We start from the raw sequence: 25086 nt of genomic DNA, 5'->3' as shown, positions 1-25086 counted from the left end.
CCTCAGGGCCCAGCCCTAGAGCTGAGATCAACTCTCACCCTATGACTGCTGCCCAAAGAGGAGAGGTGCGTGGGCAAACAATCACAATTTCTATTCCTGTGCTTCTCTTCTCCTTTTTTTTTTTTTTTTTTTCTGGAAATGGAGTCTCACTCTTGCCCAGGCTGGAGAGCAGTGGTGCGATCTTGGCTCACTGCAGCCTCTGCCTCCCAGGTTCAAGCGATTCTCCCACCTCAGCCTCCCAAGAAGCTGGGACTACAGGTTCATGCCACCATGCCTGGCTAATTTTTGTAGTTTTAGTAGAGATGGGATTTCACCATATTGGCAAGGCTGGTCTCGAATTCCTGACCTCAAGTGATTCATCCACCTTGGCCTCACAAAGAATAGGGATTATAGGTGTGAGCCACCCCACCCAGCCACTCCTCTTCTCCTGATATCCCAAAGTTTGGGCATGTCTTTATGCCTACTCTTGAAGACATCCTCACAGGTTAACAAGAATTCTGGACAGAAATATAATTATAATTAAGCATTAATCAGGCTGCACTTTGATCCACTTCCTTCCTGGTCACATAACACTAGACACTGACTATTTGCATCTCCATGTTCCTATAGATAGAATTTCTGATGTTAGATAGGATCTCTTATGTTAGAATTGTAAGGCTTTTGTTTAAGAATTGCTTAAGCATAGCCAGGCATGGTGATGCATGCCTAGTAGTCTCAGCTACTTAGGAGGCTGAGGTGGGAGGATCACTTAATCCTGGGAGGTCAAGCTGCAATGAGCAGAGTGTGCCACTGCACTTCAGCCTGGGAGACAGAAAGAAAGAAAAAGAGAGAGCGAGACAGAGAGAGTGAGAGAGTGAGAGCGAGAGTGAGAGAGAGAGAGAGAGAAAGAAATTGCTTAAGCAGATCCTGAATTCCAGCAGAATTGCTGACATCAACCAGTTTAAAGACCCCCACAGAGGAACCAAATAAGCATGAGAATACATCTTCTTCATCTCCCTGTCCCATGACTTCACCCTGTACTCTAGAACCAGTCAACAATCTCCACACTTCAGCCCACTCCAAACCCCTTGAAAACCCTACCCCCAAACTCCTTGGGGAGGTAGGTTTGGGGTTTCCTCCTGTCTCCTCATTTGGCAGCCCTACAATGAAACCTCTTTCTCTGATGCAACTTGGTGTCTCAGCACATTGCTTTGCACATTGGGCAACTGACCCGTTATGTTACAGTTTTACCCTACTATAATGTATTACAATTATGTCTCCTTCTGTTGCTAAATCACACACTCTTTGAAAGCAAGGGCTTCTAGGTATCCCTAACGGTTAGTACAGTGCTTAGCCATGCAGGGTAATTGTGATCACCCGACAGGTTCTTCCTGCCTGCTGCACAGACAAAAATCAACCCACTGAGCCCACAGCACTGCAGTAGAGAAAGAATTTAATTGATGTGAGGCCAACCCATGCAGGAGAACTGAAGTTATCACCCAAACGAGTCTCCCCAAATGCTTGGAGGTTTGGGTTTTTATAGACGATTTGGTGGGAAGGGGCCGGGGAATGCATGATGATGCTGACTGGTTGGGCTGAGTCTACCTCTGAGTCAGGTCACAGGATCCACTGAATCACGAGTCACAACCCCAGGTAGAGTCAGTGTGAAAGATAGCTCAAAAATACCAACTCTAGCTTCTATGACAGTGACATTATCTATAGGAGGAATTGGGACAGTCATCAATCTTGTGACCTCTAGCCCCATGACCCCTGAGCAGTAAGGGATTATAGAAATTATGCCTATCCGGAGGCCAGTTTTGGTGGCTCGTGCCTGTAATCCCAGCACTTTGGAAGGCCAAAGCAGGTAGATCAACTGAGGTCAGGAGTTCAAGACAAGCTTGGTCAACATGGTGAAACCCCATCTTTACTAAAAACACAAAAATTAGCTGGGCATGGTGGCATGTGCCTATAGTTCCAGCTACTCGGGGGCTGAGACAGGAGAATCCCTTGATCCCTGGAAGCAGAGGTTGCAGTGAGCTGAATCACACCACCTTACAACAGTCTGGGTGACAGAGTGAGACTCCATGTCAAAATAAACAAACAAATAAATGAAACCATGCCTATCTTATTGGAATGCAGGCCCCTCTCATAATCCTAACATTGTGGCCTTTCATTAGTTTTACAAAGATGACTTAGTTTTGGAAAGGGCTATTATCATCTTCGCTTTAACATTAAACCATAAACTAGACTCCTCCCAAAGTTAGTTTGGCCTACACAGGAATGGCCAAGGACAGCTGGGAAGCCAGAAGCAAGATGGAGTCAACTATGTCAGATTTCTTACTGTCTGTGACATTACGCTCTATATTGGATTTCTTCTATGGTTCCTGGCTCATAACTCCTGTGGCCTCTGTTACAGCCTTTCGTTAGAATGTTGGGTGTGTTAGGCCTCAGAGGCAGGTCTCTGACCTTCTCCTGCCCTCCTTTCACTCTAATGTGTCATGTCCACCCCCACAACCATCACTACCCCCCTCACCTGCCTTTCTAATTGTTTGTCTTAAGATCCTCCCCCACACTATGCCCTGGGGGAAGGAATGCTGATGTCATGAAGCTTCCATAAAAACCCAAGAGGACAGGGTTCACTGAGCTTCCGGATAGCTGAACAGTGGAGATTTCTGGAGACTGGCACCCAGGGAGGGCATGGAAGCTCTGCACACTCCTTCCCCCTTACTTTTCCCTACACACGTCTTCATCTGCATCCTTTGCAATATCCTTTATAATAAATCAGTAAATGTAGATAAGTGTTTCTCTGAGTTCTGTGAGCTGCTCCCTCCAATTAATTAAACCCAGAGAGGGGGTTGTGGGAACCCCAACTTGAAGCTGGTTTGTCAGAAGTTCCAGAGGCCTGGACTTGTGACTGGTGTGTGTGGAAGGGCAGTCTTGGGAACTGAGCCCACCTGTGGGATCTGATGCTATCTCCCCAGGTAGATAATGTCAGAACTGAACTAGAGGACACCCAGCTCATGTCCACTGCTTGGTGTGTGGGGAATGCCCCTCCAACATTTGGTCACAGAAGTCTTCCCCTGTGTTGGTGATTATTGTCGTGTGAAAGTAGAGGAAAAACACAGTTTGGGGAGAGTGTTTCCCTACACATTGTCATAATTTTGCAAAAGCAGTTTTATAATCACTAAATGCTTATTGAGTAAATGACTGATGGGAAACTTGTAAATGTGACTTATTCTGCCTGATGGTCAAAATCCCCAGTATTAGCAGTTAGTATGACGTCATAGCTTCTGATACATCCTCTTTAATGCCACGCCTCCAATAGGGATAATATTGAATCACTCACAGCTTTGTGGGCGTTTGCTTTTTCAGTTCCTCTCAGACCCAAGGGATGGAGCTGGGTTTCCCAGAAGCAAAACAGCTGAAGAGGAACTTGTCCACTTGACCTTTTAGTTTGAGGCAGGCTCATATGACAAGCTCATGCCACAAAATAGGAATTTCCAACTATATAAGAAATACCAATGCTTTATCCAACTTGTTACATAAACACACACCCTTCCCCTACAAACACACACACACACACACACACACACACACACACACAGTGTCACATATGCAGCATACACAGAAATGGCTCTCCTCAATTTCTGAAAGGGGCAGGAGGCATTTGGCCTTCAGAAGGGAATATAAAGGGGAAATCAAGTTTTATTAATTTAAAACAGTTTTTGAGATGGCAAATAAGTATAGACAGGGGTAGAGAGAATGTACCTATTGTTCAAATCCCAGAGGCCTCTGGTAAGAAGCTTTTAATAAGATCTATAAAGATCCCCTCAGCTCTAATGACTTAATATTGTAGGATTTCACCACAGAATAGTTTGTTTTGGAAAGCATTTAAAGAGCGGCCACAGAAAACAATCTCAAGCTTCAGTTCTTGAGCTAAACAACTTTGATAGTTTATAATTGATTTGGAAGAGTAAGTATACCAGGAGCTCTGAAGTTTGTGGATACAGTAAGCTCACTAAGTAGAGAATTAGCTAATCAATGAAGGCGAAAAAATTCAAGGACACATTTGTGAGCAGAAAAGTAGCACAGGAGCTTTAATTAAGGACAAATGTTAAATAATGCAATTAAAGAAAAATGATACAACCTAAGTCTGTAAACTGACGAAGTTTGAGCTATCAAATATAACCTAAAAGAAGGATTAAACATTACCATGGGGACCTATATATAGAGATGAAAAATATATTCTATAGAAATATACACCAAACTGACTGTTTATATCATATGGCTTATAACATTGAAAAACTAGAAACCCAAATGTTTTCTTGCCTTCTTTTTCTTTTTCTTCTTTTTTTTTTTTTTTTGAGACAGAGTTTTGCCCTCGCTGCCCAGGCTGGAGTGCAATGGCGTGATCTTGGCTCACTGCAGCCTCCACTTTCTGGGTTCAAGCGATTATCCTGCCTCAGCCTCCCAAGTAGGTGGGATTACAGACATGCGCCACCATGCCCGGATTTTTTTTTTTTTTTTTTTTTTTTTTAGTAGAGACGAGGTTTCACCCTGGTGGTCAGGCTGCTCTCAAATTCCTGACCTCAAGTGATCCACCTGCCTCAGCCTCCCAAAGTGCTGGGATTACAGGCGTTAGCCACTGCACCCAACCCCAAATGTTTTCAAAATCGAATTTCTTTAATAAATTGTCGTATACTTATGCCATGATATAATATACAGGCATTAAAATGATTCTGTAACAACGAAAAAATATTTATAGCATATAGTGAAACTAAATGAGGCTACCATGTATCACATATATTTATTCCCAGTTTCGGAAAAAGGAAAATAAAAACACATGCGTGCATAGGAAAGAAAAAAAAGATTGGGAAGAGATACATCAAACTTTAGCAATGGGCTGAGCATGGAGGCTCACACTTGTAATCTCAACACTTTGGGAGGCCAAGGTGGGAGAAGTACTTGAGCCCAGGAGTTTGTGACCAGCCTGGGCAACATAGGGAGATCCCACCTCTACTTCAAAACAAAACAAAACAAAAAGGCATCAATGGTCATTTCCTGAATTATGAGTGATTTTGTTTCTTGCCAAGTTTTCAATTAAAAAGTTTATACTTGGCATGTACTTTTTACTATAAAAAGAATAAAGACCTTTATATTTGGGGGAGGAATAAAAATGGCAAATACATGAATAGCACTTAGTATTATCAGACAAGATTCTAAACGCTCCATATAGTGACTCTTTTAATCCTCACAACCTTATGTGGTAAGGACTTTTATTAGGTATGGTTTTTGCAATTACTTTTGCACCAACCTAATAGTATTCCCACTTTACAGATGAGGAAACTGAAGCAGGCAGGTACACACCTGGATGGAAATGTGGAAGTGAGCAAATGGTGGAAATGAGATTCAAATCCAGAGAGCCTGGCGCCAGCAACTGAGCTCTTGGTTTTTGTAACTCTTGAAAGATGAAAAAGGGGTGCCGCTTCCGTGCAAAAGTCAAGTAAATGGAATAGCACAGAGGATAGCTAGTTTGACTCTGCACCTGGCCTAGGATAGTGTGCTCCCACATTCACAGCCCTTGGCGGTGGGGAAAAAAAGTGAAGCTGGAGAAGTTACAGGAAGGGGTCATGACAAAGCATTCAAATTATCGGAAGGGCTTTCCATTTAAACACAGACTAACATGATTCAGATTCTTCAGTTTGGAAAAACAAAAGTCACTGAGTGAGTGTTATTAAATTTGTTAAGACCCTTGTGTGAAAGCTACAAAACCAGCTCACTCTTGGACTTGTTACACTACAGGTGTGTCCCATGTTACTAATGAGAAGAACTGGGTGTGGGAACCATCACATCTCTTTTCCTAGTTTGTACCCTGAGTGGCATCATGGAAGCATGACTTGCCAAGCGCACATGGCTCCAGGCTTAGTAGGGCACCATGCTTGGTTTAATGCTCCATGGCCTTCATAATTATACTTTTCACCTTGTATTTTCTAAGTGAACTCTGCTGGGCCCATGGAAGGTGTGTGTGAAGCAGAGGAGATACACAAAATATGTATGTCTACCATGGTCTCCAGTTCACCCTAGCTCACATGTTGTGTTTGTGCAGCTCCATGAGCACAGAATTTTGACAAAGCCACCATGGATGGGAGTTAAGCAAGACTCAATGCATGTTATGTCTGGGAGTCAGTAAGCAAAGGTGCTGACAACCTTGGTGGACCACACTTTCCTAGGACCAGAACTTGCTTCCAATGCAGTTCAGACAATGTCCATGGCATTGACAGGGTTCAGAGCATGCTGCTCCAAAATATGCCACTTTCACGTAGTGATTATTTTGAGTTAAAGGCACTTGAAAAACAGCAGATGCAAGAAAGGCATGCTGACCTTCTCTTTTTCTTCCTGAAAGCAGTAAACAAAACTCCCATGTAAAAGATGTCCTCCGTACACCAGGAGGAAGATATCACCAGAATCAGGGAGTTGAGGCCCAGAGAAATATGTTCAAATACACCTTGTTAAACTATGCCTTGTTTTCCTAGCCACTTTTCAACAATTAACTGCCCTAGCCCAGACCCCTTTGTCTTGTCACATTTCACAAATTACTCCTCTAAGTCCAACCCAGTATATAAGCTTTTGTTGACCTAACTTCTTTGGGTCTTCGTTTTTATTGTGGGAGCTCCTGTGAAAATGTTACCACATTAAATCTGTATACTTTTCTCCTGTTAGTCTGTCTTATGTCAGTTTAATTCTTAGGACTAGCTGGGTAATAGGAAAAAGAGAAATTGTAGCTCCCCTACAGCATTCTAAGAAATATGGATAACCAATGAATTCCATCATATCCTTTCTTGTATTATTTCAACAATGAGGACATTACAGGAAAGGGGAAGGTGGGGCAACCCATAGTTCCTTTTCCTTTCAGTCTTTCCTTACGAATCAGTAAACTGAAGATAGAGTATTGATAGAATGTGCACGTATTAAGAAGTGAAACAAAAACCTTTGAGTTAGTTTTATGCAGTGTTTACACTGTTCTGGTAAGAACAAAATATATCTGCATGTAGGAGTTATAAAAGATGAATTGTATAATTTCAGTGATTCTACATGTAAGTTAATGTTCTCATATTTTCCTTGAAAACAGGTGTTACATTATGGTATGTGAATTTATCTCAATTTTAATAATAAGAAAAATATGTAGTACAGATGACCAAGAAACAAGGGTTGAGGGAAGGGCTTTTCTGTTACTCATTTATCAAAACAAAATTTATTGTTGTTATTTTTTATTTTTTATAAAAGGGTGGCTGCTCCATAGCAGAGCAGGACTACCCCACAGGCAGAGTAGCCATTTTTATTTAATTGTATTTAATTTATGTATTTATTTAAGATGGAGTTTCACTCTTGTTGTCCAGCCTGCGGTACAATAGCATGATCTTGGCTCACTGCAACCTCTGCCTCTCGGGTTCAAGTGATTCTCCTGCCTCAGCCTCCCGAGTAGCTGGGACTACAGGTGCGCGCCACCATGCCTGGCTAATTTTTTGTATTTTTCATAGAGACGGGGTTTCACTGTGTTAGCCAGGACGGTCTCGATCTCCTGACCTCCTGATCCACCTGCCTCAGCCTCCCAAAGTGCTGGGATTACAGGCGTGAGCCACCACGCCCGGCTGCTATTTTTATTTTTAAAAATCTAATTATAAGAATAATGATTCCTCACTGTAGAACTTTTAGAAACCATAGGGCAGTATTAAATGAGAACTTATAAAAGCAGTAACTTACTTGGTAATTACGGACTTTAGGATTTGTTTTAGAGCTAAAAACAAAGAAGAAGAAACGATAACACGTCATAAAATGGACAAAAAGGTATCTTTAATGCCTTATGGCTCCATAAAGTCAATTCAAATGTCCCCCTGGAAGAAAGAAGAAAGATTGACTTTGCACAAGACAAATGGTAAAACGTATACTAATAATTTTAAATTAATTTTTTTTTTTTTTTAGGCCAGGCGCAGTGGCTCACGCCTATAATCCCAGCACTTGCCGAGGCCGAGGCAGAAGGATCGCTTCTCGAACTGGAGTTCGAGACCATCCTGGGTGATACAGCAAGACCCCATTTCTACCAAAAAAAATCAAAAATCAAATTTCAATTCTTCTTTATCTGGAATGGCATCAAATAGCAAATAAAACACACCAGGACAAACTGAGAGAAAGACCATGGAAGAAAGGAAAGAGCTTTATATTTTAGTTACTTAAAAATACATTTGTCCTGGTTTTTGAACAAGAGGCTCTGCCTTTCATTTTGCATTGGATGTAACAAATTATGTAGTTGGTTCTTCTCTCATCTTGGCTTCTTTCACAATACCTCCATTTTTGTCTTCCTGGGACCATATTTTGCTCCTTCTCAAGTCCACTAGGCAGGCTGGGGCCCCTCACACTAGCCACATTTATCAAGCAGAGATGAACACTCTCAAGCCCTTTTCCAGATTCCCAGAAGAAAGCATCGGATTGGCCCAGCTGCACCATGTGACCTGGCCAGGGGAGAAGTCATGTGATACAAACGTGGCTTAAGCAAAACACCCTGTGGATAGAAGGGTGGGCGGTTATCAGAGAAACGGAGCTGGGCAAGTACCCCAAACTTGTCTGGGTTGGCCCTTTCAAGTAGTCCAAAATTGGAGGTGGGTGTGTCTAGTCCTTTATACCCCCAGTCGCTGAAGCCCCAGACTGGTGGAAAGAAAATGTACCCTTTGGGGTTGGGCTTTCTGGGGCTCTCACTCTCTGAGGTGGAAATTGTTAGTACCAGCATTCCCAGCAACTGTGGAATGAGTCCCTCAGTCCTGAAATGATGTTAGGGACCTAGGCAGGGCACTACAGCTCACATTACACTTCCTCCTTGGAAATGATTTTTTTTTTTTTTTTTTTTTTGCTTGTTTGTTTGGTTAAAGACACGTCTCCCTATGTCTCCCAACCTGGAGTGCAGTGGCATGATTATAGCACAGGACCGCCTAGAACTCCTGGCCTCAAGCAATCCTCCTGCATCTCTAGTAGCTCAGACTACAGGTGCACACTACTGTGCCTGCCTTTCAGTGATTTTATTTTAATGGAATCTTATTTATAGGGACTGAATGGTCCTAGTAATAAGGTAAAGGAAACATTTTTCTAATAATTATCTGGAAGTGCTCTGGGAACTTGATGTATTGTTTTTACGCATGAAATTTTGGCCTGTGACTCCATGAAGTTAGTGTCAGGTGTTATTTTAAAAATTGTAAAAATTTTTAAAGTTCTGTTGCTCTAGAAGGTGTTAGTGGATTGTCTGGGGTAAGGAGGAATAGGTGGAAAGAGAAGGAAGAATCTCTGTAGTTATTTATATCTTCTTTCAGGAAACATTCCTTAACTCCACACGGAAACAAGGTGAGGAGCCAGGGCTGACACTAGCAAGACCCCTAAGGACCTGGGGCTGGGGGGGGGCGGGGGGGTGGGGAAGGGGTCTGACTTTCTGGCAATGCCTTTAGCAGGTAGCTATTCTCTTAGAAATACAGCTCAGACTTTTCCAAAACAGTTTAGAAGCCATGATTAAGTAAAAGCTCATTTAAAAACAAACAAACAAACATGGACAGGTCTGTCACAGTGGCTCATGCCTATTATCCCAGCACTTTAGGAGACCGAGGTGGTGGGATTGATTGAGCTCAGGAATTTGAGAGCAGCCTGGGCAATGTAGGAAGACCCCATCTGTACAGAAAATAAAAAAGTAAAAGTTAGCCAGGCCTGGTGGTGCTTGCTTGTAAGTCCTAGCTACTCAGGAGGCTGGGGTTGGAGGATCACTTGAGTCCAGGAGGTAGAGGCTGCCATGAGCCCTGATTGTGCCACTGCACTCCAGCCTGTGCAACAGAGCGAGACACTGTCTCAAAAACAAATGAGTAAAAAATATTTCTTCCAAAGGTCTCTGGGCTCACTTGGATTACGGGTTCAGTCATTTCTAAGCATTTCCTGCCGCCTCAGAAACTCAATAGTCAATTATTTCCACGAGTACAAAGCTTAAAGATGAAGAGAACAAGAGAGGGAAGGGTAAAAGGGCACTAAAGGGTAAAAAGAACCAAAGGGCTCCTAAATAATGTGAATGATATTAAATCTGCTCTAAATGGTACTGGAATGCATTTATCTTACCCCATCTTTGTGTCAATTGCCTAGTCAATGTATTTTGCCTGAAATGTAATCATTCTTGACTCTTTCATATATTTCTACCCCAAACAATTAATCCAATAAACATTTATTGAGGCATTTGTATGTACAGATGCTCTTCCACTTAAGATGGGGTTACATTCTGATAAACCCATCAAAATGCCGTAAGTTGAAAATGCATTTAATACACCTAACCTACCAAACATCATAGCTTAACCTAGCCTACCCTAAACATGTGCAGAACATTTGTATTAGCCTATGGTTGGGAAAATCATCTACCACGAAACCTATTTTATGATAAAGTATTGAATATCTTATGTAATGTTTTGAATACTATACTGAAAGTGAAACACCGAATGGTTGTATGGGTCCCTGAAATACAGTTTCTACTCACGTGTATCGCTTTCACAGCACTGTAAAATTGAAAAATTTAAATCAAACCATGATAAGCCAGCGACTGTCTGTACAAGGTAACATACAAGAGCCTCTGATAAAGAAAACACTGATAGACCATTGTCCCTGATTTTGTGTGATCCCGAGGGGGAGGTTGACACATTTACAACTTTTAATAAAACCCACACAATACCTAATAACAGAGGGCAAAGAACCATGGAAGTAGAGACAAGGGGAGTGAGAATTCCACTCAGTATGTTTACTGTGATTAATTCTCAAGTTGTTCCTAATCCACTAAAGTCAAATGACCTACGGGGTGAAGTGATGTTCAGTTAATGAGTCAATTCCCTGCAACCTTTCAACAATATGGGGCACCAAAGCCCTGCATGTATAAGAGTGGGCCTTTCCGAATACATTCTGTGAAAATTGTATACTCCAATCTGATTTATATCATATCATGTTATGTAACAAATAATTAGCTACAAATGTATCCATGGCACGAGGCTTCTTGCTTTTGCCCCTGAAAAGAAACCACATCATAATTGCTAGGTGTCCTTGGTGATTATTCAGAAAACCTTTGAACTTGTGTTTCACAGAATAGAGAGGGGCATTCTCTTGACATTGTATGATGTTTTGCCTGTTATTGCAAGAATGCATTGCATGCTCCCCGAAATATTTTAACAGTGCCAACTTTTCCAAATTGTTCAATCCCTATATGACAAAGCAAAATAATCTGAATATTGTTTCAATAATAAAAGTTTCCCAAAATACCTTGCAATATTCGTATTAAAAGAAAAAAAATCCATAAAACACGTGTTGAATCTTATTTGAAATAACATGCCACAAATAATTTCTCAGGCAGCTCAAGCCTGTTCTATTCAAGCAGGTTCTCAAGACCCAACAAGTCATGTGGTGACTCAGGCAGCTCCTGAGAAGAAATAAAATGCTCTGTCCAACTTGTGTTTCTGAAGCATTTAGTGGGTGTGTAGCATTTTGTAATCTAGCTGGATTCTTTTTGCAAAACATGCAACAAAGAATTTAATCAGCAAAGCAAAACAGGTTTGTGGCATTCCAAAGGGATTCTCTAATCCAAATATAAATTATGTAAGTTCCAACCAATCTAGCAAATCACAAATGAACACGGGAAGGATTGTGATTAACCAATTACAAATCTAATGGTAGGCCAGGCACAATGGTTCACATCTGTAATCCCAGCACTTTGGGAGCCGAGATGGGGTAGATTGCTTGAGCTCAGGAGTTCAAGACCATCCTGGGCAACATGGTGAAACCCCGTCTCTATTACAGTTGGGATCGACTCAGTGGGCAATTGGTTTAGATTAACTTTATGCATTATTCAAGTTATTAAGAAAATTATAGGCTGGGCGTGGTGGCCTAACAAAGAAGAGATGGGTTCTTGCTATATTGTTTAGGCTGAAGTATAGTGACTATTCACATGTGCAGTTATGGTGCACTACACCCTTGAACTCCTGGGCTCAAGTGATCCTTTTGCCCCAGCCTCCCAAGCAGCCGAGATTACAGGCAGTCACCACCGCACCCAACCTCAGCTGGCTATTTATACATATACACACATATGGAGAGGAAGAGAGGGAGAGAGATTGTCTAAGAATAAAGATATATTTTATATAACCAATCATAATATCACACTTAAGAAAATTAACATTACTTGTGTATTATCTAATATACAGTCTATGTTTGAATTTCTCCAGTTATTTAAAAAATGTCTTAGAGCTGGGTTTTATTTTTCTGAATCTGGGTTCCAAGCAAGATTTGTACATTGCATTTGATTATTTCTCTTTAATTCTTAATCTACAACAATTTTTCTGTCTAAAAATATTTCTATAATAATGACATTTTTCCCAATAGTCTTAAACAATGTCCCACATTCTTGATTTTTCTACTTTTTTCATTATTAGGTTAAGGTTAATAAAGTTTGGCAAAATACTTATATTACTGTCAAAGTAATGTTTAAAATGAAATTTTGAATTTTCTTTGCTTGATATTATGGCTTCCCCCAAATTCTAGTGTATAGAAACTTTGGTTTAAAAAAGTATCTATATAATAAACAGTATGGTCCTACTAGCAAATACAATATATGTTTCTTTAGTATATTTTGTTCTTTTGAGGACAGGAGATGTGTCTGCAGACTTTCATTTCAAACCTAACTTTCTAACACTGACTGTGGTCCCAGCTACTCAGGAGGCTGAGGCAGGAGGATCTCTTGAGCCAGGAGGTCAAGGCTGCAGTGAGCTATGACTGGGCCACTACACTCCATCCTGGGCAATGACAGAGCAAGAACCTGTCTCTAAGGGAAAACAACAACAACAACAGCAACCAAACCGCCAGGCATAGTGGCTCACACCCGTAATACCAGCACTTTGGGAGACTGAGACAGGAGGATCACTTGAGTCCAGGAGTTCAAGATCAGCCTGGGCAACATAGTGAGACCCTGTCTCAAAAAAACAAATCAAATTAGCCAGGCATGGTGGTGCGTGCCTGTAGTCCCAGCTACTCAAGAAGCTGAGGTGGGAGGACCATTTGAGCCAGTAGGTCGAGGCTGCAGTAAGCTATGATCATACTACTGCACTCCAGCCTGGGTGACAGAGTGAGACTCTGTCTCCAAGAAAAAATAAAAACAAACAAAAAACCCCCCAATATTTCCAATACCAAGCAAATCCAGAAAATGTTGAGTATAGATAGGTCCTCACTCTTGCTCACACAGTAAACACTTATGAGCATGTTTGTACAGCTTATCATCTGTATCATGGTGAGCCGTCGCAGTCACCAAGAGAATATATGGTCAAAGTTAATATCAAGTAAAGGACTCTGCAGATAAAGAAACATGTTAGTTTATGACATTCCGATCTTAGGCAATTTTTCTTAGTTACTAAAATTTCCATAACAGTGCTTTTCTTCATAATTGTTAGTCCATTTGGGTTGCTATAACAAAATACCATTAACTGGGTGGCTTATGAACAACTGAAATTTATTTCTCACAGTTCTGAGGGCTGGGTGGTCAAAAGACTTGCTGTCTGGTGAGGGCCAACTTCTTGCTCTACAGAGAGAACCTTCTCACTGTGTCCTCACATGGTGAAGAGGGCAAGGGAGCACTTTCAAATCATTTTTATAAAGCCACTATAAAGGAAAAAGAGGTCAGGCACGGTGGCTTATGCCTATAATCCCAATACTTTGGGAGGCCAAGGTGGGTGGATCACCTGAGGTCAGGAATTTGGTAGCAGCCTGGCCAACATGGTGAAATCCCATCTCCACTAAAAATATAAAAATTAGCCTGGCATGCTGGTGCATGCCTGTAATCCCAGCTACTGGGGAGGCCAAGGCAGGAGAATTGCTTGCACCCAGGAGGTGGAGATGGCAGTGAGTGTGCCATTGCACTCCAGCCTAGGTGACAGAGTGAGACTCCATCTCAAAAAAAAAAAAAAATTATCTCTACTTTCATACTCCATATGGCACACTTTTGTGACCAGAGATATGTGGGGTTTTTCCTCATAGACCAAGCAATTCTCTAGTGGACACCAACTGGGTGTCCTGTAATTCAATTTGATTCTGACACTATTTCAAAGAGTGTGAGATCCCACAGGTTAATGACACAGTCTCAGAAGCCTGGCCTCATTTCAGAAGCCAATCTCAAGTCCAGGCCTCCAGTATTGTTGAATGACAGGTTATAAGTCAGAGGGTCGCATCACCCCCTCTTCAGGATTCGTTAATTTGCTAAGTGACTCACAGAACTCAGAAAACCCTTTACTTATGTTTACCAGCTTTTTACAATTTATTTTTTATTTTTATTATACTTTAAGTTCTAGGGTACATGTGCACAACGTGCAGGTTTGTTACATATGCATACATGTGCCATGTTGGGGTGCTGCACCCATTAACTTGTCATTTACATTAGGTATATCTCCTAATGCTATCCCTCCCTCCTCCCCAACCCCATGACAGGCCCCAGTGTGTGATGTTTCCCACCCTGTGTCCAAGTGTTCTCATTGTTCAGTTCCCACCTATGAGTGAGAACATGCAGTGTTTGGTTTTCTGTGCTTGAGGTAGTTTGCTCAGAATGATGGTTTCCAGCTTCATCCATGTTCCTACAAAGGACATGAACTCATCCTTTTTTATGGCTGCATAGTATTCCATGGTGTATATGTGCCACATTTTCTTAATCCAGTCTATCATTGATGGACATTTGGGTTGGTTCCAAGTCTTTGCTATTGTGAATAGTGCCGCAATAAACATACGTGTGCATGTGTCTTTAGAGCAGCATGATTTATAATCCTTTGGGTATATACCCAGTAATGGGATGGCTGGGTTAAACAGTATTTCTGGTTCTAGATCCGTTTACCAACTTGTTTTAAAGGATACCATGAACAGTCAGATGAAGAAGAGCAGAGGGCAAGGTATGGGACAGGGGGTGCAGAACTTCCGTGGCCTTTCTGAGCACCCTCACTCCCAGCACCTCCAAGTGTTCAGCAACCTGGAACTCATCAAATATCATTGTTCAACAGTTTTTTGGCCAGGTGCAGTGGCTCACACCTGTAATTCCAGTGCTTGGGGAAGCACAAGCAGGAGGATTTCTTGAGCCCAGGAGTTCAAGAGCAACCTGTTAGGGAGACCTCATCTCTACAAAAAAATCATAAATTAGCCAGGCATAGTGGTGCATGCCTGTAGTCCCAGGTACTCAGAAGGCTGAGACAGGAAGATCACTTGAGCCCAAGAGGTTGAGGCTGCAGTGAGCTCTGATTGCACCACTGCACTCCAGCCTGGGCAACAGAGTGAGACCCTGTCTCAAAAAAAGAGTTTTTAAAATAAAGTTCAATCTCCAGTGGCCCCCATTTCCTGCAGGTTGGTGGGTGGGGCTGAAGTTCTGACCCTCTACTCCTCTAATCGTGTGTTCTTTTTGGGGAGCAGCCCCCTGATAAAATTATCTGGGGACCCCACCCTAAGTCATCTTGTCAGTATAAACTCAGGTGTTATCAAAGGGCCTCATTATAAATAACAAAAGACACTAGGGAAACTCTAAGTTTTAGAGCTCTCTGACAGGAACCAGAGACAAAGGTCAAATACATTTCATATTACACCACAGTAATTCCATCCACAGGGGCTCTACTCTCAGGACCTAATCATCTCCTAAGGGCCTTACCTCCTAATAACTTCATCTTGGGGGTTAGGATTTCAACATTTAAATTTGGCGGGGGGACACTGCATTAATCCGTTCTCACACTGCTATAAATATACCACCTGGGTCTGGGTCTGGGTAATTTATAAAGGAAAGAAGTTTAATTGACTCACAGTTCCACATGGCTAGGGAGGTCTCAGGAAACTTACAATCATGGTGGAAGGTGAAGGGGAAACAAGGACCTTCTTCACACGGCGACAGGAGAGAGAAGTGCAATGGGAAAATACCAGGTGCTTACAAAGCCATCAGATCTTGTGAGAACTCACTTACTATCACGAGAACAGTGTGGGGGAGACTGTCTCTATGATCCAATCACCTCCCTCCCTTGACACACGGGAATTACAGGTCCCTCCCTCAACACATGGGGATTACAATTTGAGATGAGATTTGGGTGTGGACACAAAGCCTAACTATATCAGACACACACATTCAGACCATAGCAACAATTAAACCTATAGTAAGCATGATTTCCTATGATTTCCCTCGAATTTTATAGAGTTATCAATGAAGCCAAGCTGCAATTGGGGAGATTATATTTTCTTTTTCTTTTCTTTTCTGTTTTTTTGTTTGTTTGTTTGTTTTGCTTTGTTTTGTTTTGAGACGGTGTCTCACTCTTGCCACCCAGGCTGGAGTGCAATGGCACAATCTTTGCTCACTGCAACCTGTGCCTCTGAGTTCAAGGGATTCTCCTGCCTCAGCCTCCAGAGTAGCTGAGATTACAGGCACTCACCACCACACCCACCTAAATTTTGTACTTTTTAGTAGAGACAAGATTTCACCATGTTGGCCAGGCTGGTCTCAAACTCCTGACCTCAGGTGATCGGCCTGCCTCAGCCTCCCAAAGTGCTGGGATTGCAGGCGTGACCTCACCCAGCTGGGGAGATTATATTTTCTAATCATTAATGAATTGGCCTAAGCAACAATAGAACTGGACTCTGTCAATATTGTCGTTATCACTATCCAGTCATATTTACTGGATCACCAACAGGTTTAATACTCCTCCATATCATCAGAGTTTGGCTGAGAACTTGAACACCACTTTGAGGTTGTGATCTCACCATTTGTAGCATAACATTTGCCATTCACTTACACAAATGAAAATGATCCTAGAATCATGAAACCAAAAGAAATTTCAAGAGGCTATTGATTACATTCTACTTGGCGTCAAATACGCCAAAGCTCTCTCCTACCTACTGTTAGCAGCAGTGAATCTGGATGAGTCTGCAGCAATCTCAATTCTTGCCTCCTCAGAAGAAAGAATTTTACTAAGGGGCAGAAGGCAGAAAGAGAGAGAGAGAGAGAGAGAGAGAGAGAGAGACGGCGGCAAGTTTTAGAGCAGGAGTGAAAGTTCATTAACAATTTTTAGAGCAGGAGGCCGGGCGCAGTGGCTCATGCCTGAAATCCCAGCACTTTGGGAGGCCAAGGCAGGTGGATCACGAGGTCAGGAGATCGAGACCATCCTGGCTAACACGGTGAAACCCTGTCTCTACTAAAAATTAAAAAAATTAGCCGGGTGTGGTGGCGGGCACCTGTAGTCCCAGCTACTTGAGAGGCTGAGGCAGGAGAATCGTGTGAACCTGGGAGGCAGAGCTTTCAGGGAGCCGAGAATGCACCACTGCACTCCAGCCTGGGTGACAGAGCTAGACTCTGTCTCAAAAAAAATAAAATAAAATAAAAAAATAAAAAAAAATTTAGAGCAGGAAAGAAAGTAAAGTACACTTGGAAGAGGGCCAAGAAGGTGACTTGAGAGATTCAAGTGGGTGATTTGACTTTTGACTTGGGGTTTTCTACATTAGCATTCTTCTGGGGTCTGTGTCTCTTCTCCCCTGATTCTTCCCGTGGAGTGGGCTGTGCACATGCACAGTGGCCTGCCAGCACTTGGGAGGGGCCGCATGAACAGTACGTTTACTGGAGTTGTACACATGCTCTCTTGAGGCATCCTCTCCTTACTAGTTGAGTGCTTCTAGAAGAAGGTCATATACCAGTTATACTCCACCATTTTGCCTCTTCGTGGGCATGCTGGAGCCCACTTGCCTAGCTCCTGAGGTCTTATCAGGAAGCTGCCGATCACCAGTTTCAGGTGTTTGTCTACTGGGAGACTGCCGTTCCCTGGTGCCAGCTGTGACCAATTATTACTTTAGTGAGCCAGCTTAACAACTATCTGATCATCAACTGATGGTTGCCTAACAGTCTCTTTGGGGGTGGGAGGGGCCCTCTCCTGCCCTGCTCATGTCCACCTGTGTACTGTAACACCACCAATTGAAAATCTACTCTTTTCTTTTTTAATAGAGACAAAGTCTTGCTATGTTAGCCAGGGTGATCTTAAACTCCTGGCCTCAGGTGATCCTCCCGCCTTGGCCTCCCAAAGTGCTGAAATGACAGGTGTGAGCCACCATGCCCAGCCAAAAATCTACCCTATTTCTGATGGTCCTTTGCACAGTGCTTTTCGATGGTCTTTTGGGTAAATCATCCCATTGTGAGGATATTTAATATTTAACTTAAATTCTTTCTATATGGTAGCAAACATATTAGCTGTCCTTCATTTGAAAGCTTTCCTCCGATTTGGGCTCACATTCTGTGCCATCAGCAGAATAAGCAAAGCCTCTTTAAGCCGAAGCTCATGGAGCTTGTTTTCCAAACCTTTAATCATTTTTATGGCTTTCCTTTAAACTCTCTCCAAGTGTTTTGTCTTCTTTTCGAAGGAAAGCCGAGAATTAAATATAGTATGTGAAAGGATATGATTAGTACCAAATTTAGGAGACAATTACTGCACAGTTCTTACATTCTGAGCTCTAAGCTCTTTTGTTGATAGTTTAAAAAATTATTAGATTTTCTAAACAACAACGCACGTTCCAAAGAGTAATCTTAAATAGTATATGGTCATATTTTAAAACTTTTTGAGCCTGGACATTGTGGCTCACTCCTGTATTCCCAAGCAGTTTGGGAGGTCCAGGCAGGAGGATCACTTGATCCCAGGCAGTCGAGGGTGCAGTCAGCAATGATTGCACCATTGCACTCCAGCCTAAGTGGCAGAATAAGACTCTGTCTCAAAAAAACAAAAAAGACAAAAACAAAAAAACAAAATTTTTATGGCTATGATTCACTTTAGTGAGACAAAAGGACTCAAAGCCTACCTACCTGCCGAGTGTCACTTCTAGTGGAAAAGCTACTCAAACTGTAGAACGGATCTTAGAAAGAAGTGTAATGATGATTCATATTTGAACCACTATGCTTTCATGTCTTAAGGTCTAGTTATTGCAAAATTACAGGTTCAAAATAGCTGATATAAATTTACATTACTGCCTACTCTAGAATTAAACAAGCAACCCACAACAGCAATCGTATCCTGATGAAGTTACTCCAAAGTACTTGATACTTAAAATTGCTAGAAAATGTTGCCTTTCATTTCATTTTATAAGAGCCAAATGTCCCCTTGCCAGCAATGCTTCATAAGAAACCTGCTACAAATACATGCATTTTCCTTCAAAACACAGATTAAAAGCTTAAAAGAAAAAACAAGCACTATAAATAAAGGCAGATATACCATACCTTATTTTATAAATTAATATATGCTTAAAATTTATTGATAAAATGTAGATCCGTTCTTATTTTCTCAGTATCATTCTGTGAACCCAAAAGTATCTGAGACAGATCTCAATCAATTTAGAAATTTTATTTTACCAAGGTTAAGGACATGCCTACGACATGGCCTTAGGTGGTAACTGCCCAAGTTGGTCAAATACAGCTTGATTTTATACATTTTAGGGAGACATGAGACATCAGTCAATACATGTAAGATGTACATTGGTTCAGTCCGGAAAGGTGGGACAACTCAAAGTGGGGAGGGGGCTTCCAGGTCATAGGTAGATTTTAAAGTTTTCTGATTGTCGATTGGTTGAAGTAATTATTGTCAATAGAAAGGAATGTATGAGCTATGATAAGGTGTTGTTGAGACCAAGGTTTTATCATGCTGCTGAAATCTCTAGGTAGCAGGCTTCAGAAAGAATAGATTGCAAATGTTTCTTATCAGATTTAAAGAGTCTGTTCTACCAGTAATTCCAAAAAGGAGGAGGGTATAATGAGGCATGTCTGGCTCCCACTTCCCATCATGGCCTGAACTAGGTTTTTCAGGTTTACTTTGGAATGCCCTTGGCCAAGAGGAGAGTCCATTCAGATGGTTAGGAGGGCTTAAAATTCTACTTTCGGTTTATAATTTAAAATGGAATTCAAGGAAGAAAAATACAGCTCAGTAGGAAAACAAGCTCACTTATGAATGTATCAACCTTTGAAAGCATATTCCTTAAGGAATATGCTATTTCTTGTTTAAAATGTTAACATTCTGCCAGAAGTGGTGGCTCAGGCCTGTAATCCCAACACTTTGGGAGGCTGAGGCAGGAGGACTGCTTGAGCCCAGGAGTTTGAGGCCAGCCTGGAAAACGTAGGGAGACCCTTATCCCTACAAAAAAAATTTAAAAAATTAGTTGGGCATGGTAATGCATGCCTGTGATCCCAGCTACTCAGGAGGCTGAGGTGGGAGGATGGCTTGAGCCTGGAAGCTGGAGCCTGCAGTGAGCTATGATCATGTCACTGTACTCTAGCCTGGGCAACAGTGAGACCCTTTCTCTAAAAATAAAAAATAAAATAAAATGTTAACATTCATATAAGCTAAGTACAATACAATCAATCTGGCAGGTATTTCTTAGATTTAGAAAAATATTCTAGATTCAAAGGAAAAACCATCATTGATAAATCATTTGAACTCAATGATGTGGACTGCAGTTTCTATTAATACTGTCTCCCCAATGTTGCAGAGCTAGTAATATATATATTGGGTTGCCAAAACTGTATATCCTGATGTGTTGGGAGTATATCTGGTTTTTACAAATGATTTTTTATTGTCGTTATTTTATTTTTATTTTATAGACAGGGCCTCACTCTGTTGCCCAGGCTGGAGTGCAGTGGTGTGATCATTGCTCACTGCAGCCTCCATCTCCTGGGCTCAAAGAATCCTCCTGTATCAGCCTCCAAGTAGCTGGGACTACAGGCTCAAGCCACCATGCCCAGCTCTATTGTTGTTGTTTTTTAAGCAAAACAAATATAGAAAAACACACAGTACTCAAGAAATCAAATTAAGCATTAAAAAAAAAATTCCTGAAAGTCATCATATATATTTTTAGTGATTTCCCTGAATTTTAATGTCAAAAATTAGTCTTTTAGTGTACACATTTCTAAAAGAAAAGGCAAAATATGGCCAGGTATGGTAGCTTATGCCTGTAATCTCAGCATTTTGGGAAGCTGAGATGGGTGGATGGGTTGACACAGGAGTTCCAGACCAGCCTGGGTAACACAGCGAGACCATGTACCTACCAAAAAAAATCCCCCAAAATTGGCCGGGCATGGTGGCACACACCTGTAATTCCAGTTATTTGGTGGGCCGAGGTGGGAGGATCGCTGCAGCCCAGGAGGTTGAGGCTTCAGTGAGCCAGGTTCATGTTACCATACTCCAGCCTGAGTGAAATCGAGACCCTGTCTCAAACAAACAAACAAAACAAAAGATAAAATATATACAGTTTATTTGGTGCCTACCTGACTCTCATTTTCGCAGGTTTTGTTTGTTTTTTGTTTGTTTTAGGTTCCACCCAAGGAACCTGGTCTTTCTCAGCATATCAACTCTCTATGCACCCAGTCTCTCAACCCAGGGAATCTACTTGTTGTCCACTCACCTTCTCTTAACACCCTGCCCACCCTCATCCCTCAAGTGCTCCTCTTTTCCTTGGTTAAAAATATCTGTGATGCAAAAATCTAAGAATACATGAAACCTAGGCTGGAAGAGGAACAAGGAATTTTTCTTAAGGAAAGCTAAGCGGGTTCACATAATTAAAAGCTGGGAGAAGAAAAGGAAGTGAGAAAAATAAAAAAGAAAGAAAGGGAAAGGAGGAGGAAGGGAAGTAGGGAGGCCAGAGAAATTGACCTGGGTATTACAGGGAGAGACTATCTTTCTTGATTAGGAGGTATGTGTGGTTGGAGGGCCTTTGGAGCCAGTGAGATGGTAGAAAATTGTGAAAAGAGGAGGATTGAAGAATTATTTCTGGGATATATTTACTGGATAACTGTAAAAATTTTTTATTTTTATTATTTTTAGAGATAGGCTTTAATTCTGTTGCCCACATTGAGTGCAGTGGCGTGATCAAGCTCACTGCTGTCTTGAACTCCTGAGTTCAAGTAGCTCTTCTGCCTTAGCATCCTGAGTAGCTGGGACTACAGATGCAAGCCACCACACTCAGTTAATTTTTAAAATTTTTGTATAGGGCTGGGGTCTTACGATATTGTCAAGGCTGGTCTGAAACTACTGGCCTCAAGTGATCCTCCCACCTCGGCCTCTCAAAGTGCTGGGATTACAGGCATGAGTCACCACACCCAGACAGCAATGGATGACTTTGAATGTTTTAGAGTCTAGGCAAGGTTAAAGGATGGGAAATAGTTTTAAAAACTAATATTGGCGCCGCCATGGAGGCTCACATCTGTAATCCCAGCACGTTGGGAAGCTGAGGCAGGAAGATTGCTTGAGGTCAAGCATTTGAGACCAGCCTGGGAAACATAGGGAGACTCTGTCTCTACAATAAAATAAATAAAATTAGCTAGGTGTGGTGGTACACACCTGTGGTCTCAGTTACTCTGGAAGCTGAAATGGGAAGATTGCTCAAGCTCAGGAGGTCTAGGTTGCAGTGAGCTGTGATAGTGTCACTGCACTCCAGCCTGGGTCTCAAGACCCTGTCTCAAAAACAAACAAACAAAAAACATAACAAAAAGCAAAAAACAAACTAATATTGGTTGATTCAAGGATGCCGCTTTGTTTTTTTTGTTTGTTTGGTTTTTTTTTTTTTTTTTTTTTTCCGAGACAGAGTCTCACTCTGTCCCCCAGGCTGGAGTGCAGTGGTACGATTTCGGCTCACTGCAACCTCCACCTCCTGCGTTCAAGCGATTCTTGTGCCTCAACCTCCTGAGTGGCTGGGATTACAGCTGTCCACCACCACATCTGGCTAATTTTTGTATTTTTATAGAGATGGGGTTCCACCATGTTGACCAGGTTGGTCTCGAACCCCTGACCTCAGGTGATCCACCCGCCTTGACCTCCCAAAGTGCTTGGGATTACAGACGTGAGCCACTGCACCCGGCCAAGAATGCTTCTTTGAATTTGGCTCTGCGCCACAAGCAGTACTCTGGGCCCTTAGGCCCAGCAGGAGCAGCCCTGAGCATAGCGGGGCCTTGCTCTGAACTTTCTCCACTGTAGCCTCTGGATAGGGAGATGCAGCTCAGGTGCCATGCCCTACCCAACAGTCACATGGCCCCTGTCTAGATCAAACTTCAAAGTACGCAGCACCCCTGACTTCCCTGCCAAATGGCCTCAGGTTGATTTACAGGCCTTGCTCCAGCTTCTTCCTGGGGGCCCTCTTCTTAAGAGCAGATGGTGCAGTCAGGCATGCACCCAAGACCCTAGAGGGTGATGCACAGCTCAGAGCTCCTGTGGGTTGGAGGGCTGGAGGTGCAGCACACGATCCTTCATTGCGGAGGAAGAGGAGTGTCTCATGCTGTCACCCCCAGCTTGTCATGCTAAGGAGAATTAGAAACTGAAACCTGGCCTTCCACACATCCTAAAGATATGTTTATCTAGGTAGAAAGATCAAACATAATCTATTTAGCAGCATGTTAACTTGGTTTGTGTTTACATATTTAGTCATATGGTATGTGGGCCTCCACCCATACTTGTGCCTTGGACCCACAAATAACAGGGACAGCCATGCACTTGACCAAACAGAACCATGTGCCTCCGAGATGCCTAAGGATTATCCTTAAAGACAGAAGCTAGAGTGTAACTTTTCTGATATGTTTCATCTGTTCAGAAGTCCCCTTGAGGAAGCACTGTAGTCTCTAGTCTGACTGACGGACCTGCTGCCAAACCCCACCTCCGCGCCTCTTACCTGCCTGATCTCGGGCAAGCTTCTTCAGCTCTCTTAAGATTCATCAGAAAACTGGTTGTAACAGGATTAAGTGAGAACACCCTTGGCTCACTTAGGCGTGACAGCTCACACCTGTAATCCCAACACTTTGGGAATCGAGGTGGAAGGATCCCCTTGACACCGGAAGTTCAAGACCAGCCCAGGCAACCTACAACATTGCAAGATGCTGTCTGCAAAAAAATACAAAAGAAAAAGAAAAAAAGATAACATCCTTGAGGCACATTTTGCACCATGCCTGGTATACAGCAGGTATCCATGAAAGTGGCGTTTAAATCCACTTCTGTCTTTGACTTATTTCCATATTCACATTTTAGGCTAAAGACTGTAGAATCATTGAGCCGAAGGAATATGTGGTCACTTCATAGAATATTCTATTTAGGAGAACAAACTTTGGAGTCAAAGAGACCAGGGTGCTCTTCTCCCTTCATCCCTGACCAGGACCAGGTGGGTCATGAGGGGTAGTCACTTATCTCAGCAATCTCACTTGTAAGACGGCAGTAATAGCAGTAACTAAATCACTGTACCATTATAAGGATAAAATGAGAAAACTACACAAAAATGTCACCCACCAAGTTGATGATTTTCTCCAAGTGTTGTGCCTCAAACTTACATTGAACTTCATTCTATTTTAAATTATTTCTCTGATTTACTGAGATTCTGAATGTTGCTGAGTGAAAGTGAAATTTTATTAGCCCGGTGTGGTGGCACCTGCCTGTGGTCCCAGCTCCTCAGGGCAGGCTGAGGTGGGAAGACGGCGTGAGCCTGAGAGTTCAGGTTGTAGTAAGCCACTATCACGCCACTGCACTGCAGCTTGGGAGACAGAACGAGCATCTGTCTCAAAAACAAAAAAAGGTGAAATTTGTAATTATTTGGTACATTTAGAATTATTTTTAAAAATTTTTCTGCATTAAGGGAAAAACAAATACTTTTTTCCTTTCTACTCACCTGCTCAATGAAACATAGAACACAGTTCTGTGACCAGACATAGGTTTTTCCCAACACACCAACCAAGTGGGTGTCCTATAATTCAATTCAATTCTGACACTATCTACCTAGAGGCAGTGTCAGAGCCCACAGGGTGAGGTCTCAGTCCCCAAAGACAACCGCTTCTTTAGATCCCAATCTCAAGTACAGGCCACCCATTCTGACTCAATTGCCACAAACCAGAGCTCCAACAGTCCCCACTTGGGTTCAACTAACTTGCTAGGACAGCTCCCAGAACTCAGAGAAACACTTGGGTTTACCAGTTTCTAATAAAGGATATTACCAAGCATACAGATGAAGAGATGCAGAGGGTGAGTTTTGGAGGAGAGAAAGCAGAGCTTCCATTGTCCC

General features: G+C 42.2%; 1 long non-coding RNA gene across 1 annotated transcript in view; it reads right to left on the bottom strand.

Annotated features, from left to right (window-relative positions):
* Positions 1-8175: 8175 nt before the first annotated feature.
* Positions 8176-25086, bottom strand: part of LOC105480032 (uncharacterized) — a 28460-nt gene continuing 11549 nt past the window's right edge. Inside the window, exons 2-4 of the long non-coding RNA XR_011608206.1 lie at positions 23713-23921; positions 21144-21259; positions 8176-8536 (exon numbers count right to left, since the gene is read on the bottom strand). This is a non-coding gene — a long non-coding RNA (uncharacterized lncRNA). The remainder of the gene's footprint in view (positions 8537-21143; positions 21260-23712; positions 23922-25086) is intronic.

The sequence above is a fragment of the Macaca nemestrina genome, chromosome 9, assembly GCF_043159975.1.
Source record: "Macaca nemestrina isolate mMacNem1 chromosome 9, mMacNem.hap1, whole genome shotgun sequence".
NCBI classification, from domain to species: Eukaryota; Metazoa; Chordata; class Mammalia; order Primates; family Cercopithecidae; genus Macaca; species Macaca nemestrina.
The sequence above is the reverse complement of the archived record's forward strand: the minus strand, read 5'-3'. Positions and strand labels throughout refer to the sequence as shown.